The sequence below is a fragment of the Cynocephalus volans genome, chromosome 15 (assembly GCF_027409185.1).
Source record: "Cynocephalus volans isolate mCynVol1 chromosome 15, mCynVol1.pri, whole genome shotgun sequence".
Taxonomy (NCBI): domain Eukaryota; kingdom Metazoa; phylum Chordata; class Mammalia; order Dermoptera; family Cynocephalidae; genus Cynocephalus; species Cynocephalus volans.
The window spans coordinates 3,133,800-3,154,444 of record NC_084474.1 but is presented as its reverse complement, the minus strand read 5'-3'; the positions used below and the strand labels follow the sequence as shown (position 1 = coordinate 3,154,444).

Here is a 20,645-nt window from a genome sequence, read left to right as displayed (position 1 = left end):
AAAAAAAAAAATCTTTTGGAGAGCTATCAAATCATGAAACTAAAATATTGTTATAATTCAATCCAGGTACACTATTTGGACAAGATTTACATCATGGGGAATATGTTACTGGACTGTGTTAGAATCCCAAGAAGTTGGGAGTATATTTCATGATGTCTAATCTTTCAGTGCAATTAAAATTTAGCAGTTCATTGTAAGTTGCTGTTTAATGAATTGTGCATAAATCATGGGTGTAATTATTTTTTAAATGGTATTTTGGAAATTAGAGAGAGCCTAAAACAATGCTTGGCTTTTATCCTCACCAGTGTTTTTCTTAAGAAAAATGTCTAATTTTACCTAGAGAATAGCAAGGAATCTTTTGACTGTATTTTTCTACTTAGTTTAATTAAAGAGTGTTGACTTTGTGAAGGTGGCTGTGGCATGTGGGCAGAGGACAGAGGCCGGGGCTGCTGGTACATGAGGTACGGAGACGAGCCCGGCCTGTTGGGTGCACTCGCCCTTCACGAGCAGCCATGCGGCTGCAACTCCTGATTCTTGCTCTCTGACAGGTTAGATATTCACCTTGTAACCCACTCCCTACCACATCTCTTAAAATAGTCATCTCAATGAAACATTCACTGGAGAATTTTTACCTGTTTTCCTTGAATGAGCAGCTAGCCCATTTGTCCTCTCTGAGCAGTGTATCACTGTTAAATTTAATTTTGGAGGTAGTGAGGGAAGAGGAGAAGCTTAATCTTTATTTATCACATTGGTTAGCTAATGGGAGAATTACTATTTCCGTTAAAAAATCACCACATGGCAAGCATAGCTCTGTGAATTTAGATACATCCTCAAGACAATCAGGCACTAGCTTGTTTTCTTGAATTTGAATACTCTCAGACCTGGTAAATAGATCTCAGGGGTGATTTGTTAGTTGTCATCAATATATTCCAGAGGAAAAATCAAAAGCACATAAAGTACAGCCTTAATTACTGGTGTAGCCTTGGCTGTACTCAGAGCTGGCCCAGCCCTTGCTGCTGCAGACGTCAGGCTGCTGGTCAGGCAGGAAGGGAGTGGGGATGTGGTGGGGGTGAGTAGCACCTACAGCTTGTGGTGTGGGGATTGGGGGACACAGGCTCTGGTCACCCTGGGCCAATGTCCCCCTCTCATTAGCTCAGGTTGCCCTTCTGCAGTGTGTCTTCTCATCTATTCCCTGCTGCAGCTGTTTCCGTTGAGCAGAAAGGATCTTGCAAAGTGGCAACACCAGAAAGAACTGAGGTGCCTGGGAAGCTAAGCTCCCTGGGCTTCGGTTGGTGTTAAACCAGCTGCTGGCAGGGAGCAGAGAAAGCACTGCCTTCTGCTAGAGGGGGTGAGCCAGGGCCCAGGGTAAGTATTTGGAGGCCCTACAGGAGGATGGAGTGTGTGGTGCAGAGAACCTGCAGGTGATCAAGGGTGCTGGCATCACCCTGGCTGCAGTCCTGGGGTTCTGCGGGAAAGGCAAGGCTGTTAAGAGCATGGCGGTACACGATCATTCAAGATTAGAGTACTGGGCTGGAGACCAAGTGTAGGGAGCCAACCGTGAACATGGTTTCCAGACTTAGGGTACAGCTTGAGGCTTGTTCTCAAGCACAAATTCAGTTACTGCAAGTATGGGACAAGGACCAAGAGGCATTGGAAAAGAATGTCCAAGCCATGGGGTTCCCGAGCCACCAAGTGCAGCTCCTTGAACGGACTCAGGATTGTGCATTTCCTTGCCATCTGCAGCCAAGCCCAGCAGCAGTTCCTGAAGGACTTCATCCTCCCCTGTGCACATCCAGGAACTGCTCTGCCTAATCTACAGGTTGGCTTGAAATTGCTTCTGTAATGAAAACAGAAGGAACAAAAGAACATATGAACCTAAGCAATTGCATTGAAGTGCCAGAGAGAAGCAGATCTCCTGCTCAGGTCTGCTGCTTAAGCTGCCCCTCCGTGGACGGCAGGCCCTTCAACTGTAGGGATTTCTGGGTAGGAACACTGGAAGCGCAGCTTGCTGCTTCTAGCTGCTGCATCCAATGCTGCGAGTGATTGGGATCTGTGAATCGGCACCCCTCCTCCTCCTCAAGCTGCACTCTCATCATCAGCTGGGTTCCCTGCAGATTAGCTGCAGTTTGAGTTGCTGTCTCCAGATGGGTGCATGTTTACTAAAATTTCTGAAATGCTTGGCAGAGCTGCTGGAACAGAAACCAGTTCCTCTTCTTCTTCGTTAGTTTATTCAGATCCTCTCTTCTAGCTCATGCTTTTTTAGATCCTGCTGTGAGGATGAAAGCATGAAGAGAGACTCCAGACCCACGTGCGTTCATGGGGTCTGCAAACCTCATGGGGTCAGCAAACCTCACGGGGTGGAGATCTTGCCCAGAGAAGAGGTGAGATGGAGACTGATAAAGTCACTCATTTGCAGTAGAAACCAGAGAAGTCACACTGTGAGGACAGCCTAGAGGAGACTCAGAGGACGAAGGCCAGAACAATGAATGGCATAAAAATCCTCTCCCTGGAGGAAGAGCGAAGGAATCAGAGGTTGTTTAGCATGGAAAAGAGATTACTTGGGGAAAAATCTTTGGAAGGCTGTCATAGGAAAGAGAATCATGGTGTGTGTGCACACATGTATATGTGTAGGCATGCATGCATGTGTGCATGTGCTTGGTTGCAATAGGTATAACCAAAGAGTGGGTAGAAAATTAGGGAGTTGGGGCTGGCTGGTTAGTCAGCTGGTTAGAGTGTGGTGCTGATAACACCAAGGTCTGGGGTTTCATACCTGTACCAGCCAGCTGTTCATAAAATAAAATAAAATTGAGGAGTTAGATCTGAGCTCAAGAAAAGGAAGAGTTTGTTAATATTCAGATGCTTAAAGGTGGAATTTGTGGATGTGAGAGCTGTTGAGGTGGAGGATGGCTGACCACTTGGCAGGGCATTTCTAGCAAGGCCTCCAACGTCAGGTGCATGTTAGCCAGGACGATGGCTAAAGTCCCTCGACCCTGAGATTCTCAACCACGCACCCCTGAGGCCAACTCGCTGACATACTACGGCAGAAAGGAAGGCTGGTCTGGACTGAGGAGATGTGAACTCAGGCCCAGCTCTGCCCTAATTGGTTGTGTCATCTCTGGGAGGCACATTATCCTTTCCAACCTGTTTTCTCATCTGTCATTTTATCTCAGTACTGGAAGCACTATCTCACTGGCTCTCATAATAGATTTAAAAGTGCTTTGACAAGCAAGTATTGTGTTATTCACAGGTGAGAAAGGTTGCTATTGAGGAGAGACCTTTCCTCTATCAGAGCCTCCAATTTCTTGATGAACATGTTTGGGGTTGTTCAGATGTCACCTTGGCTATAATGCAAGGGGACATTTTGCTGTATCTCTAGAGAGACGTACCTTCCTGGGATGAATTCTTTGAACTGAGGAAGGGCCTAGCACTGGAGCTTCCCAGGAAGGTAAGGCAGTGCTGGTGAGCAGGGGATGGTCACGCAGTGGAGGAGGCAGACGAGATCTGGGCATTAAGGAAACTTCTCAGGAGGAGAAACCCAGGCACCAAGCTGGGGGCAAAATACTGAACTGGAAGCAGAGGCAATAAAAAATATTTTTCAAGACAGGAACTCAAGATAAAACAAGGAACAAGACACTGGTATGGGGGCCCAGGGGAGGTTCTGGGTCTCAAGAATATAGAAGAAGCCCTGTTGTCAGAGTAGAAACACCAAGCTTGATGCCAAACCTCAGAGGCTGGCTGGAGTGCTGTAATGCTGCTTGTTTAAGGTCCGGATTGGCCCGTGAAGCCCATCCCAGAGAGGAAGGAGCATGCTTCCAGCAGAGGGGACAGGATGAGATGTCCTTCAGGCCGAGTGCTGTGCAATGCCCTCACTTTGGGCTCCTGTGTGCTGCAGTCCTTCCCTGGTACACAGAGCCTTTAGCTGGGTTGCACTGTATTTTCAAGTGGCTGTCTGGGTGCCCTGCCCTATATGGGTGGCCACAGGTCTGCCACTGGTGGAATCCCAAGGGCAAGATCACGGACTGTAGGAGGCAAAATCATGGTCTCCAAAGATGTCTACATCCTAATCCTCAGAACCTGTGCATATGTGTGATGTGACAAAGGAGAGTGAGGGTTGCAGATGGAATTAAGATCATTAATCAGCTGACCTTGAAATGGGAAGATTGTCTTGGATTATCCAGGAGGTAGCTCCAGCCTAGTCACCGAGGGTCCTTAGAAGTGAAAGAGGGGGGCAGGAGAGACAGGGTCAGAATGAGGTGGTGTGGGAAGGATTCCCACCCCTGCTTGCTTTGAAGATGGAGGGGCCAAGGAGTGTGGGCAGCATCTGGCAGGTGGGAGAGGTGAGATTTTCCTGCAGGGCCTCCAAAGGAATGCAGCTGTGCCAACACACTGATTTTAGCCAATGAGCCCATTTCAGATTTCTGATCGCCAGAACGGTAAGGTGATAAATTTGTGTTGTTTTAAGCCAGTAAATTTGTGGCAATTTTTTACAACAGCAATAGGAAACTAATATGATGGCCTAAGTAAGTCCTTGGCTGTGCATTTCACATCCTTTACATTGGGGACCCTCAAAGGCAGTGTGAGGAACACTGTTGTTAGGAACTTGCCTGGAGGCAGGCGTTATATCTTTGCATCAGGGTCCTGCTCCTCATATGTAGCTTATCACTCTACTGTACAAGGCCTCTGGTGATGACTTCTCATGCTGTCTAGCATCCTCCTGGCCTGCTGGAGCTTGCACAGTGCAGCTGCTCCACATCTCCATCGTTTTTCCTGTCTTCTCAGCATGCATCCTCACATGCTCTGGTCGGCAGGTCTCCTGAGCCACCAGGCTGCTGTGGCTCCCCCACAGCTGCTCTGTATCTAAGATGCTCCTCTCTCTTCCTGTGGTGGCTCTGAATACCTCCAACCGAGATGCAGTGCAGGTCCCCACAAGTCTGTGGAGTCTCTTATGGCTGCTAGAAATCTCAGTGAGTACAGCGTGGGCTTTGACATCAGACACATCTGGGCCTCACTCTTTATTAGCTGAGAGTTTAACTTTCCTGAACCTTCTTTTCCCAATCTGTATAATGGGTATAATGCTATTATTTATATCACAGAGTTGCCATGGTAGTTATATGAGCTAATTAATACATGCAAAGTAATTAACATAGTGTTTGTCACATTGTCAGAGCTCAACAAATGTTAGTTCTGGCCACTCAGAATATGTAGCTATTTTTATTTGCTCTGAACTCTGTGCCATATAACTTTGCACTTAAACTATTTTATTGTCTACTGTCCAGGAATGCTTGGCTTGCATGGGGTTAGTCCACTTTACCAATTGGTCTTAAACCCTCCCCATGTAGGAACCACATCTCCATGCTTATTCTATGTTCTGCCACATTCCCGTACACAAGCTTGACTGCCGTGTTCTTCTTCATGACAGAGAGTGGCAGAAAAACATAATCTGGTGTTCAGTCTCTGCTTGAGCACAAGTGTGAGTGTTGAAGTATGGGTCAGGGTGCAGGGCCGCAGAAACCTAGGGAGAGGGTAAACCAAGTAGCCTGGAAGCCTGCCACATGAGTGCTGATCCACGTGCCCGGACAGAGGGGACACAGCCACGAGCAGGAGTGAGCAGGAGACCGAATTTGAGCCGAGGTGAGGCTGGGGGCTGGTGAAAGGACCTGTGCCCCTGGAGGCTGGCCCTGAGGCTTTGCACTGGATACATGCCCAGAGGGGCCATGGAAGGCACTGGCCCGGCCTGGCCGTCCAGGCTGAGCACTAGTTGATGCCAGAGGGAATTCACAGGAGGAGGAGCAAAGTCAGTGCAGAGGCTGCAGGTGGGGGCCAGCAGGGAGCCGTGAGACCGGTGGAACAAAGTTGGGAGAGGGTACGGGAAATCTGGAGTCTGGGGAGGGAAGCTGAGTCAGGAAGGCAGGGGGCAGCAGGTATCAGCAAACTTGGAGCTGGTGGGCCTTGTTTCAGTGGCCTCTGTGGTCCCAGCCTCTGGCACTGGCTCAGTGAGCAGAGCCTCAGTCGGATGCAGGCCCCCAGGCCCTTTGGCCAAAGGTGGCACATGCTGCATTGAAGCTGGGGCCTTCTGCTGGCAACTGACCCCCCAGTGGAGCTGGCATGCTTCATTCCCTTGTCCAGTACCTTGAGTTCATAACTTGGAGATTTGCTTTTATTTTTTTCTAGTTTAGTTTCTCTCACCAAACATTCCGTGTCCTGGGGATACAAGGGTGGGTAAGAGACCCCTTGCCATCTGGGGCTCCCCGTGTAACAGGAGGAAACATATGTTCCTATCTGCAGCAAACACACCACAAAAATCTACAAATGCAGGAAGACACTGAGGAAGGGCAAAGTAATTGCAGTGCAGAGTTCTGGTAAGAGTCTTTGAAAGGGTGACTTATGTAAGGCCCTCATGACTGTGTAACCTGTGGGGATTTATTGAGAGGATCCTCAGTTTTTCACAGGAATCCTTTATCTAGATCAGGTTTTCCAGTCTCAGAAGACTGGCATTTTTTTGTCTTTTTTTTTTGGCAGCTGGCCGGTACAAGGATCTGAACCCTTGACCTCGGTGTCATCAGCACCTTGCTCTACCAAGTGCGCTAACTGGCCAGCCTGGCATTTTTGACTGTACACTTCTTTGTTGAGGAGGAGGGCAGGCTGTCCCGTGTATCAGAGGATGTTCAGCAGTGTGCCTGGCCTTCACGTGACAGATGCCAGTGGCACACCACCACCTGTGACATTAAGAAATGTGCTGAAACTGGCTCCTCCTCCTGGGGTTTCTGGTGTCAGCTAGTCCATACCCTGGACAGCCAGGTCTATCCATTATGTTAAGGGGAGTTTAACTGTTACTATAATAAATTGGCCCCAGTTGAGAACCACTGATTTAGATCAGGGGCCAGCGAACTATGGCACGAGGACCGCATCTGGCCTGCTGCCTGTTTTGTGGGTCTGCAAGCCAAAAATGGTTTTATGCTTTTAAATGGTTAAAAAAAAAAAAAAATCAAGAGTGCTTTGTGACATGGGGAGATAAATGAAATTCAAACTCCGGTGACCTTAAAGTTTTACTGAATCTCTGCACGCTCGTTTGTGTAGGTATCCTCTGTGCTGCCTTGTGACAGGGACCACGCAGTCCGCAAAACTTAAAATATTTGCTACCTGGAGCTTTATGTTACCATTGGCCGACCCTGATCTAGATCCTGAGTGACCTTGGGGGGGGGGGGCTATGAGGACAGAGCGGGGCTGGTGTGTCTGTGTTTGAAGTGGGGCGGTCTCCTGGCTACAGGTCACCGAGGTATCGGGACCCTGGGCAGGGGCTGGTGAGCAGGCTGTGACAGAGAGCAGAGGACATTTAGAGAGCTGTACTGTGGGGAGGTGCCTGGAGAACAGGGACGAGGGGATGCGAGTGGCTTCCCCTTGCTAGGACATTCTCCAGGGAAGCTATAACCCCTGAGTGACAGCCAATGTCTCCACAAGGTCCAAAATTTAAAGACAATTATGAAAACTGAAGAGTTAGAATTATAACCAGAATTTTTTTTCAAAACCTTGATACTTTTACCTCCTAATTTTTAATTTTTATTCCAAATCTAAGATCCAGTCTGTATTAGTTTACCAGGGCTGCTGCAGCAGATCACCAATACTTACAACTGAGTGATAAACTGGATGCTTAAAACAGTGGAGGACTATCTCTCCCAGGCTGGAAGTTCGAAATCAAGGTGTGGGCAGGGCTGTGCTCCCTCGGCAGGGTCTACGGTCCTTCCTTGCTCGTCCAGCTGCTGGTGGCTCCGGCGGTGCCTGCCACTCTACTGCATCCCTCGGTCTCTGCTGCCCTTGTCACATAGCCGCCTTCCCTGTGTGTCTGTGTTCTCTCCCCTTAGAGACACTAGTCACTGGATTCAGGGCCCGCTCTAACCCAGCATGCTCATCTTAGCTTAACTAATCATATTTGCAAAGACCCTATTTCCAAATAAGTTCACATTCTGACATTCTGGGAGGATGTAAGTTTTGGAGGATCACTATTCATTCCAGAACAAAAGCCAACTGCATTTTACTGATGGCCACTGACAGAGATCACAGGCCCTGATACTGTGCTTGCCGGCTAGTGATTTTTCTTCTTTTTCTTTACAATAAACCCATACAAGCAAGATAATTGGAATAAGAATAAAACTAAGTTCTTACTCAAAATCCTGAAGAAAGCATCATCTGTTCTTTATAAAAAAAAATGTTTTGAAGAAGATGTGAGAGAAAATCTGAAGCATAGAAAAAAATTTTAAGTCGTATATAGTCTCCATTTTCTACCATTAATCAAAGTGAGAATTTAAGAATAGGCATAATTTGAATGGTTAAGGTGTTATGTGCAGAATTAATAAGAAAATTCATTTGTGTTTGAGGCAGAGACATTGCTTATCTGAAACCCGTTTGCTCCTGCGTTCCCCAGGCTTTCAGCCGATTGCAGGCCGAGGGAATGTGCATTACTTTATGACCAGGCTCAGAGACGGAAGAGGGCCATTGACCTACATCAGACTTTGCGAGAACAAGAAATAAGCTTTTACTGTGGTACTTTGGGGTTGTATGTTGTTGCAGGAGAGCCTAATCTGTCCTGGTTGGTACATGTCCCTTAGAGCGCCTGTTTACCTATGAGCTTTTATGAATACATCTATCACTCATAGCAAAAATGGATCTCGAGCACAATGTTTTATATAATTCCAAGTCAGCTTTAGCTTGACAGTTAATGACATTAAACTTGGTGATATCCTTTCATTTTTGACCCTTCAGAGTTTGAGGCCGCCATAGTGGTGTGTGTATCTTAACTAGGCTGGAGGATGACAGAGAACAGATTCAAGGGGTACACAGGGGGACACAGTGTGACATCCTATGTGCTTGACTGCACTTCTGGGCACATAGTGGGTATTTAATAAATGCCTGTTGAATGAGTAGAAATTGGAAGCATGCATTAGAATAACGATAGGCATTTAAATGTCTACAGCTTCATTTTCAAATTAAGTTACCTTGGTTATTTAAATTTTATTTAAATATGATGGTTGATGACAGTGGTTTCCACTTTGGCAGGAAGTGTCATGCCTGTCCACTTGCTTGATTTTACAAAGCTACTCTCCCTGTAAAACAGGTGATATACTGAATAATGCAGCATACAAACAGGCTCTGAAGTCAGACTCAGTTTTAAATTCTGGCTATATGAACTTTCACAAGTTGTTCTAACTCTTCAGCCCTCAATTTCTCATTGGTAGAATTATGGAAATACATTATGCAATTATTACAGCAAAGCAAAAGATATACATAAAGGATTTAATATAGTACCTGCCGCACAATTAAGTGTGAAATGTCTGTATGCATGTAAGTACATATGTGTACGCACACACATATAGTTGATCCTCATTATTCGAGGATTCTGTATTTGCAAATTTGCCTGTTCACTAAAATTTATTTGTAACTCCCAAATCAGCAGTCGTGGTGCTTTGCATTCACTCCCAGACAGGTGCAGAACTGGGAAACATTCGAGCTGCCCCATGTGCTCACTGCTTGCTGAGATGCACAAGGAGACATTCTGCCTTCGTGGTTCAGCTCTCACACTGTGCACATGCATCCTCTTTGCAGTCTCTAGCTAGTGCTGTGTTTTTTGCGTTTTTGTGCTTTGCTGTTGGTGACTTTGTCATTAAAAATGGCCCCACGTGTAGTGCTGAAGTGCTGTCTAGTGTTCTAAGCACAAGAAGGCTGTGATGTGCCTTATGGAGGAATACATGTACTAGTTAAGTTTTGTTCAGGCAGGAGTTATGGTGCTGTTGGCTGTGAGTCTGAGTTTAATGAATCAACAATATATATTAAATAAGGTGTCTTTAAACAGAAACACACATAAAACAAAATCATATATTGATCAGTTGATCACAATGTTGTGAGCACAAGCTTGTAGGAACCTAACCCTGTGTTTCCCCTAGGAGCAATGGCTCAGTTCCTGATCCTTTGTAGACCGTCACTACCACAAACAATGAGGATCTCCTGTATACATGGCAAAAGCTACTTTATATTCATTACATTTATAAAAAATAAGTTTTAATAAGTCTGTTCATCTCTCGACAGTGAAATACAAATACATAACGGTTGAAAGGTCCTGGGTGTGTTAAAACTATATATAGCTGAGTAGGCCGAATCTAGCTTAATAATAAAAATCAATACTCATAACTGATAATTACAGAGATATATCAGAAACGTCACAATCATTGTGTTATTTAATCTTCATAAAATGCATGAGGTATAAAGTATTACATCCATTTTACTGACGAGGAAACTGAGATTCTGCAGGAAACTTGCCTGGTGTCATATAGTAAGATACATAATTGGAAAGCAAGCCCAGGACCTCTGACTGCAGATTCTGGACCTTTCTTTGATCTCTACTGATAAATAATGCTTCATAAAACGATTTGCTGATTTTTGCTCACCTTCTGAACAGAACAGTTCAAACTCCAAAGCTCTCACTAAGATGACGGGTAGCAACAAAGACAGATACTTACAAACTTTGAATCAAGTGTTTCTCATTGGCGGGCACCGTGATCAGTGCGGGCAAAGTCACAGATGAGCAGTGGTCTGCTCTGCCTGTGGGTGTCTGTCGTGTGTTTATCGCGTGCTCCTCTTCCTCTGAAATCCTGTTGGCTCTCCTCTTTTCTTCTTTATTTCCTGCTGGAAATAGAGAGACAGAGCTTTTGAACTTTTCCATAAATTTACATGTCAGACAGGGAGCTGCTTATTTGAGTTCTCTGTTGAATGAATAACGATCAGGGTGTTTTAGATCTGTCTGAAAGTTACATAAATTCAAATTTTGAATAATATATCCATTCCAGGTTCAATCAGCGCCTCATACGACTATCTGCGTACAAGATTTTATGCACTATAGCCGTTCTACCATCTGAATCAGGTGATTTGGGTGCCTGGCATAATCTGTCTAGATGCTTGTTTTAAGAGACACAAATAGTAGTTTGTAAACCAGGTAGATAGATCTTCATGGCAGATCTTCAGGGCAGTGCATTTTCTTTCAAATTAGGAAAGTGGGCATGTTCTAAGGCATTGTCTCTGTATCAAGGCATTTGTTCTGATGATGTCTTTGCCTTTTCTATGCTTATAAATATAAGTAACAGATTCATAGATTTGCAAAGCCAGAAGGGGCTTAGTATCACTAAGATCATTATCTCGGCCATCTCATTTTTCCTGTGAGGAAGCTGAATCCCACAGGGGGAAGTCATGTGCCCAAGGTGATGCAAGGGGTTCATGGCAGACACTTCTCTGCTCTTGCAGTGATCTTGCCAGCTTACCACTTGATAGAAGAAACCAGGCCCATCAGTCCATGACTGCCCTACAGTGAACAGGACCTGAATGCACTAGCAGTGTGTGCGAAGCTGAATTATTTTGGCCAGGACTTTTGTTACACTGGATTGTAGGAGGCTTTGAGCAATGATTAGATCAAGACTGCTGCCTTTTTGTATTATAGTTGGTGATGAATGGAACTAGATCAATGATTGCATAGAATTGCAGATTTTAACAATGAGGCTACTGCCTAGGTGACTTTCACAAATCCTTTTAAATACCACACTCACTTTTCTCTTTTGGGTGATCAAGTGGTGCTTAAGATAGTTGATGGTTTCAGCAAGTTTTATGATGTGGTTATACCTTTGTTCCAGAAAGTGTTCTTTAACATACTTTCATGAAGGATTATAGTAGAACAATAAAATAATCAATTTCCTGGGCTTATTTGGAAACCGTCAACAGGAGTCATGGTCAGGACCTGGAGCTCATACACAGAGTGCATTACTGTTTGGAGAAAACCTACAAGTGAAAGATTTTCTGGCAACAATTTTTAAATCATCTGTTACAGATGAGAACCCTAAAAGTGTCTAGCCTATGAAATTGAGAAGGCACTGTAACGTAAGCATTACACCTGCAATGGCTGGTTATAAATGTCCCAAACTATATTCTCATCCTTTGAAATATCTAAAATATTTACACATCAGCCTCAAAGTTCCTGCTTAACATCAATTTGGTTTCTTTAATAATTAGATGCAGTAGGTATGAATTACTGAAAGGCAAAGACACTGGAGTGCAGTAAATATCATATATATTTGTATTTTAAAAATCAATTTAAATTACGTCTGTCCTCTGACCACAGTCATTCTTGGGGGTACCCTTCCCTTCTTTAGAGCCACCCAAGGGTGTGGGGCGGTGTGGGTGTCCTCAAGGCAGTCTCAGCCTGTGGGCTCTGGCCATGTCATGGTCACCCAGGTTGCTGCTGTGTGCTGGGTTTCAGGCAGGGCCTCTGCAGAAGTGGCTGTCACTCACCTGTCCTCCTGTGCAGGTGATGTGGTCCTTGCACATCGGTGACATCTTGGAAGAGAAGACAAAGGCCCCATTATGGGCATTCCTGGGGAGGTCCCACCACCTTGGACACACTTGTTGATCTGCTCAAATCTCTATCCGTACTTGCAACCTTTTTTCCCCCCTAGTCCCTAAGAAGCCAGTTATTTTCCCGACATCAGGCACACCCTTCTTCAAGATTCAGATCTTTGCCTCTCAGACCACCCAGCCTAAATGCATTTGTTTATTCTCCCCTGGGGCTAGGGAAGGCCAGGCTTCAAGGCTAAGCTACCGTTCTGGGATTCAATAGAAAAATACCTCTCCTTTTTATGAAGTCATTCTGTAAGAAAATAAGACAATTACTTTCCCAGTAGGTTACTCTGCAATGTAAATTGTCATGTGACACAGCCACCTGGCAAGTTTACTTAACTCAAAAGAGAAAGATAAAATTTCATGATTTTTTTTACTCTAATGTCAGCCTTCTGAGAAGCAGCTTCTCTTGTGTAGGATTTCCTGCTGAACAACTCTCTTCAGTTGTCTGTTGAGCACACAGTAGTTTATGGCTTTACTTGTAAATCTACCTAAGATTTTTAAGAGTATTTTGGCCATCTTGAGATACCATAATTTGCAAAGAGAAATTAAATGGGCCCAACTAAGGCTTTACAGTCCATTCTGGAGGCAGCAGTTCTCAGTGTTGGTGGTACTGGCCGGGCCGAAGAAGTGATGTGGAATTCCAGTGCGATCCTCAGTGCTGGAAAGGCATGGAGGTGTTTGAGAGCCAGGAGTCCTCAGCCATCTGGAGGAGTGATAGCTGTCTGTTGCTCCTGCTGAGATCACTTAACTGAGGAGCAGGAGATGGGGGTTAAAGGCCTGCTCATGAATTCTTGCTGTGACTGTGTCTTGATTAGTACAAATTGCTAATCATTAGCATCGTCGTTTTGCTTTTCAATCAACAGAGCAGATGGAATCTTAATACCTGGATCTCTCATTTTCAATGAATAAAACTAATGTATCAATGTAAAGCGAGGGCTAGGGCTCACAGACCCCTCGAGTCTTTTGTACAGACTGGGTCACAAACCCTTCACATGCAGGTTTACGAGCTGGGCAATAGGAAAAGGTCCTGGGAGCTGTGGGTAAAAAAAATAGGCTTTATTTAGAGCTAGGAGCAGCTGCCCTAGTGGCCTCCTGGAGTGTCCCAAGAACCACCGTGTACCAGAGCCGTTAGTCCTTTATACTTAAGTCCATAACCCAGGACACCTGGGTGCACATGCGCAATTACATTAGACAATAATCAAGGAACACCTGGGCGCATGTGCATATTTGCGTCAAATGCTCAGCAAGATTCTGAACATCTGAGGGACCCTGACCATTTTCCTATATTTGCCCAACAATCAAGAATGCTGATGGGCAGGGAGGTGAGAGCTAACCCTGGTCTGTAAATGAACATTCTAGTTGATCCTTCTTAACACAAAAGGGGAGTGTTTTTTTTTCAGTAAAAGTAAGAGAGGAAGATGTCTATAATCTGACAAATCCTGCTGATTTAGTATTTAAGATTTTTTTCTTAAAGATGATGTTATGTGTTATCCAGAGACTAGGATGCAGAATGACTTTCTATCTGGAAGTTTACAGAATCTTGAGTGACCATTTTATCCATCTCTACTGCCAGTAAGATTCTGTTTAACTCTGAGTCTCATTGTCTGTTATGGTTTATATGCCCCACTTCCCCATGGCATATCAAGAATGCTTAATTGTACAAGCCTCCCTCAGTCACCCATCCCAGGGGACAGTCAGCCTGCCTCAACATCAGGAATTGACTCCCTCTCTTCTGAAGGCCACTGTTCTGGTCTCACTTTGCTTCCCCTGTAAGGAAAAGGAAAACAAATGGTCGGGCTCCCTCAGCTGTTCAGAATCTTGCCAAGCATGACTTACCATGTCTGTTGTAAATACCTCAACTGTGCACGTGTGCTCAGGTATTCCTTGGTTACCTGACTCGCACCCAGGTGTTTCCTGGTTATCTGACTTAAATATAAAGGACAAATGGCTCGGGTCTACAGAGCCCCTGGGATGCCCCCGGGAGGCCACTGGGGCTGCTGTGGGCTGCTGGAGCTGCTGCTGCGGAGGCTGGCTGTCTGGGGGCTGAGCTTGCGTCCAAATAAAGCATGTCTACTTAAGGCTGCATTAGTCTATTTTCTGTTGTTTATCACAGAATACCTGAAAAGAACTGTATTTCTCACAGTTTGGAGGCTGAGTAGTCCAAAGTCCAGGGAGTACACCTGCTGAGGGCCTGCTTCTACAGCAAGGCAGGGTGAGAGTGAGCTGAGCAAGAGCAAGCCAGGGAACTGCATTTGCTGTCCTTACAAAGTCAGCAGAACCACGCCCATGACAACCCATCTGTTGGGAAAATATAGGAAAATGGCCAGGGCCTCTCAGATGTTCAGAATTTTGCTAAACATTTGATGTAAATATGCACATGCGCTCAGGTGTTCCTTCGTTGTCATCTAGTATAATTGCATATATGCACCCAGGTGTCCTGAGTTATGGACTTAAGCATAAAAGATGAGTGGCTCTGAGCCACGGGGCACCCCCACCCCCAGGATGCCCCTGGGAGGGAGAGGGCCATGGGTAGGCCACTACTGCTGCTGGAGGCTGTTGCTGCTGCTGCTCGTGCCTCCAGGACCCTCCGCAAGGCCACTGCCATCGCTGGACCTGTAAGCTGCTGCCGCTGAGGAAGCTGAGGACTGAGCTCATGTCGTAGGCCAACAGCTCCCGGGATCTTTCCCAATTACCTAGCATGTACCTGTGTGTGAGGGGTCTGAGGACCCAGCCTGGCATGTGAGGGGTCTGGTGACCCAGTTTTTACAATGAGTTTGAAGGGTCTGAGCACTAGCTCTGGCAATATAAATGGAAACTTAGTATAACTAAAATAATAGCTGAAATAATGAAACAATTTGGCTTTAATTATGATTTGCCTTACTTTACACAATCACTCCACGAATGGATCAGTCCTCACAATCCAATCACCTCTCAAAGCCCCATCTTTCAAATACCATAGTAGAATTTCCCACCCTTTTAACACTGTTAACAGTGGGGATCAAGTTTCCAATACATGAACTTTTGGAGGACACATTTGACCCATCGCAAAGGCCAATGTTATTCTGGAGGACATATGCTTAAGGTAACTCAAAATGAAGTTAAACAGAAAACCAGCAGATCCCTTCTTGCGAGGACCAGTGGCTGAGGGTAGAGCAGAGCAGGTGTGGTAGCACACGCTCCACTCAGAGAATGGTTCAGCACCAACTTCCCTGAATTAATCCTAAGTTTCAGCTTCCTTCCAGCCCCAGGCCAAAGGCTGCCTCTCTCTCTTTCTTCCTCTAAACTTAGCCTGCACTTGCTCTCTTCTGCGCTGCTGGATCTGATCACTTTTCTCATCTTTGAATCATCTATAAATATTCATAGACATAAGAAGTAATGCGGGAGGCTGGCATACTCGTTGCACAGTGATGCTGCCAGATAAGTAAATCATTCCCCACCCCTGAGCATGGGTCATGGATCAGGTGAAGCAGGAATGCTGGCAGAAAAGAACCAAAGCCAGTGTCAGGTCCCAAGCATCCACTCCCCATCCTCCCGCTCCTCTTCCAGCACTGCTGGTGACCTGGGGATGTCTCCAGCAGAGGGCTGTGGGGGCAGCACCTGCAGGGCGGGCGCTGGTTGCAGTGAAGCAACCGGTTCTTGCCAGGGAAGCCCAGTCTACCCCCTGGGCTCTGCCTGTTCAACATGGTGTCTGCCGTGCACGAAGAAGGCCTTCAGCATTTCCCGTGGCGCCCAATTCACAGGTCATTGATTCTTGTCCAAGCAATGAGCAAAGAACATCGAAAGAGAATGTCGTAACTCTCAGCATCTCAGAAATTTTAACCACAATCTTAGTTTCTCTGTATATTATTATTTTTTACTGTGCCCTTAGGTAGAAAGAAATACCTAACATGTAAGTTATTAAGTAGTAGGTCCAAACTACTTAAGTATTTATGTCCTACTAACTTAGGAGCCATTTGAAACAGTCATACACACAAACTGAAAGAAAACTTAATATTTTTATTTCATTTTTAAATAACCACGGCGATGAGCGTGTTTGCCCGCTGGGCACTGCATCACCCCACACTGGGGTCAGGGGTGCTGCACTTCATCCCTGCTCCTCACTGACGGGGTGGATTGACTGGAGGCACGCTGCAGCGGCCGGAAATCCAGCTTCACAGCAACATGAACTCGTTGAAGGGAAGGTCGCATCCGATGCTGGAACTGTGGACTACCTTGAGCAGATGTTGCTATGTCTTCCTCAGAGGTCTGAGATACCTCACAGGTTCCCTGTGAGTTCATTGCATGAACTGGAGCCATCACAAAAGATCGTGACCCTGAACCAGGACGGAGTGAAGCCCCTTAACCGAACAGGGTTTGGAGACCGAGTGCCATGAATGCATCGCACCCGCAGGCAGCAGCTGTTTTAAAGACCACTGGGGACACAGAGGAAGCTGTCACTGGTGCCAGTATCGATCGTTGCATCATACCGGCAGAATGTCCTAAAGTAAAACGTGATTCCTTCTCTTAGATAAATTACGTCACAAAGACTAAGCAGCTCCCCTCATTCAACAAGAGTTTATTTAACACATACTATGTGCCAGTCCCGGCTCCGGGTACCTGGGATACATCAGTGAACAAAACAGGTAAAACCCCTCGCCCTCCTGGAACTCACGTTTTGGCCTCCTGTTTTCAAAGCACCGAGAATGTGGTGTATCACAGCCCTTGGATGCTTTTGTCAAACAACACAAGAAAGTTATGAAAGGACTGTCATCCTCTCTAAAGTTCTATTTAGTGGCTCATTTACAAAGATTAAGATTCTGCAGAAAACAGGCATGCTTAAGGTATTTAGAACCTAACGAGCGACTGAAACTAGAGGGAATGATTCTGCACTAGCGAGAGTCAGTGATCTGCGGATGTCGTCTTAATGAGGACCGACAATTGGGCTGTGCTATGGGCAGGACCCGCTGGCTGATGTACTCGGAATTGAATCGGAATGATGGTTCTGTTCAGTCATCCTCATCTTTGTTCTCAGAAAATGTGGAATGGCACAGGTTTTGAAATAATCAGATGTAGTACCCTTTAATTTCTTCCATGGCATAAAAGAAATAACGAGGATTTTTTTTTTATCTCATGGCCTTGGGTAGCAGAATTCACTTCCAAACATACCACATGAGAAGGAAGAGAGGTACTTCATTTTATCTAAATAATTAAAGCCATTTTTGAATCTGTGATAATCTGGATCTTTTGGAGAAATAGGGGAAGCTGGCACTTTCACACTGTATTCTGACAGACCCAGCTTTCATCCAGCCTGTTTTGCCCAAAATCAACAATAAATTAATAAATAAAGCACTGCAAATATCTTCTGAGATTTAATTTAAGACCTGGTTGTGGCACCATAAGTCCCTTAAGTAGCACTTCCTTGATATTGCACTAAAACATGTTAGCGTGAAATGTAGCCTATGTATAGACTGTAAAATAAAAATGCTTTCCCTCTACATCAGGAGTGTATGCTCAAGAGTATGAAACAAAATAATCCACACTTAGAAACAACCACTGCTAAGATTTTGATTTATGGCCTTCTGGTCTTTATAGATGGTTTGTGTGTGTGTGCATGCGCACACATAATTTAATAAATAATCTGGTTTATACCCTGCAGATAAGCCACATGTTTTGTTTGCGTTCTATCCTAAACATTTCCACAGGTCACAAAACACTTTTCTAAAACTTTTTTTTTTATTGTTGCACGTTTTTTTTTTTTTTTGTCTTTTTGTGACCGGCCGCACCGCGCTCAGCCAGTGAGCGCACCAGCCATCCTTACATAGGATCCGAACCCGTGGAACCCGCGGCGGGAGCACTGCTGCGCTCCCAGCGCCGCACTCTCCCGAGTGCGCCACAGGGTCGGCCCATTGTTGCACGTTTTTAAAAGAGTATAGATGCCCACAATTTATTTAATCCATCACCTATTATGAGTATCTAACTCATTTTTTAACCTGATAATAAAACTATTGAAGATTTTAATTTCAGCTATCATGAGATATTTATTAGAACATGAAAATTCCCCAAGATTTAGGGTAGGAAGAGAGAAAAGATGGTTTATTATAGGGTCTGGAAATCAGAATTTTTTTTTTTTTAAATGCACATTTCTAAATAATTCCCAGTGAGACCAGATGTGGAAGCCTAGGAAATGTACTTCGACTCTATAGTGAATCTGTTTGTTTATTTGGCTGGTTGCTCCCCAGGCATCACTGGAAGCTGATTAACATTGAACTGTGGTGCTGGTCTAGAGTCAGAGATCTGGTCTTTGCCATTTCCTCTGCTGCTTATTCACCAGGAGTGCACGAGTCCATTCATCTCCAGTGCTTCGAGCTGTCCCACTGGGCAAACAGGATTTCTGGCCAACTTAAAAAAGAAAATTCATAGGACAGACATAACAGAGTAAACCGCACAATATCACACAACCGGGAAGAACTGGTATTACCGATAAGAATGTGTTAGGTGAGAAAACCACATACTTTAAAATGAGTAAATTCCTGGCTTTATTCTCTATGTCAAAAGCCCTCAAATCCCTTGTGAGAGCAAACTAATTTTTGTTATCTTAAAGCCTAGAAAGCATTAGGAATGAGTGAAAGGGGGAGAGAGATGAGAGGAAAAGGAGGAAGAGAGAAAATGAAGAGCCAGAGAAAGAGAGAGGAAGAAAGGTAGATTGAGAGAAAGAGATTATGAGAGATGGATGTGGGAGAGATCGCGAGAGAGCCTGCGTCCTGTGTCCGTGGTCTGGCAGGCAGACGGGCAGACGGGCATGCAGGTGCTGGCTGTGCTCTCCTCTCACTCCGCTCAGGACACCCACTCGGTGAGCTGATAAATAAAGCCTTGAGATCTATCAGAGGGCCCTGTCTGCATGGTCTTTCAACCACCTGCTCTAGTCTCTTGAACTTTTCTCTAATTACTATTTCTCCAGTGTGATGTTAAATCAGGTCTGTCCCTGGAATCTAGGGCGACAAACTCATTCCGGTTTTCCCAGTACTTCCCTGTTTTAGCCCTGAAAGCCTCATGTGCTGGGAACCTTCTCAGTTCCGGGCCATCTGGGAGGGTTGGTGCCATGCCAGAAGGTGGAGTGAGGGTTTGAATGCCTTGGTAAAGCAATCAGTAAGTGGCTTCCTGTTTGAAAGTGAAGTTTCCAGAAAGATGTGCATAATTTTCACTCTCTGCAACATCCCAGAAAATGGACAGAAGTTTGAGAGAATCTGACTTTCAGTATATTTAGTTGAATCCAAGAGGAGGAGGGAGACTGGGGCATGTGTGTGCGTCCTGACATATTGCCGTCCACCACCCAGCCATCATTCCACCAGCATCTCGTCACTCGTGTGTTCGCGTCTGAATTGACCTGTACGGAACCCAGCTACCCAAGCCCTAAATGACACAACTCAGAAGAAACAAGAAAATGCTTGTTTATTATCTTAGCTTACTCACTTATGATGTGAAGATTATTCATTTCTTTATTCAGCAGGAGGCATGGACTATATACACTAGGTGTCTGTCACCATGCAAAGTGCTGGTACCACAGACAGTCTGGTTGTACACAGTGTTACGTTACAGAGTGAGGAAGTGTTCCGATAGGGACACACACACGGTGCTCTTAAATCAACTGTGGTGATTACGCCAAGAAGACACAATCATAGGATGGAGATACATGGTATTTGAGACTATTACTTAAGACAACTTACCCAACAAACCACAAATAGCTGTTGAGAACCTGTTCCTTGACAAACTTTGTACAAGGCACTAAAAGGATATTGCAATTTATTCCGGGATCAGGTGATGGTTAGAAATCCAGTTTTTAGGGCTGACTTGTTCCAGCTGTCTCAAGCTTTAGAGCAACTTGAATTTATTTAAGTTGTTATGAATTGGCTATAGATACATATCTTTTGTTCAAAACATTTGGGGGTGAATGTGTTTTTAAAATCAGAAATTAGAGGATTTTCGATATGTAATGAGGCACATATCCCATGTAGTATGTTTATATGGATCTGGGACAGCACCCTATAATCAAAGATATTAATAACTGTATGTATACCTACACTAAGTGGTAGCTTTATAGACTATAAATAGCCTCATGTGACTTCAGGTCAGGTTTTGGTAACAAATGAATCATGAAGAAACTTGAGTTTCAGAGGTTTTTTGGATGTTTTTAAATTAAAATAAGGGCTCATGAACATGTTCTGGAGAAGACAGCA

At 45.0% G+C, this 20,645-nt stretch overlaps 1 protein-coding gene across 1 annotated transcript in view; it reads left to right on the top strand.

The window, feature by feature from the left end:
- Window positions 1–20,645, top strand: part of ZMAT4 (zinc finger matrin-type 4) — a 287,994-nt gene that overhangs the window by 147,532 nt on the left and 119,817 nt on the right. The gene's annotated exons all lie outside the window — the stretch shown is intronic.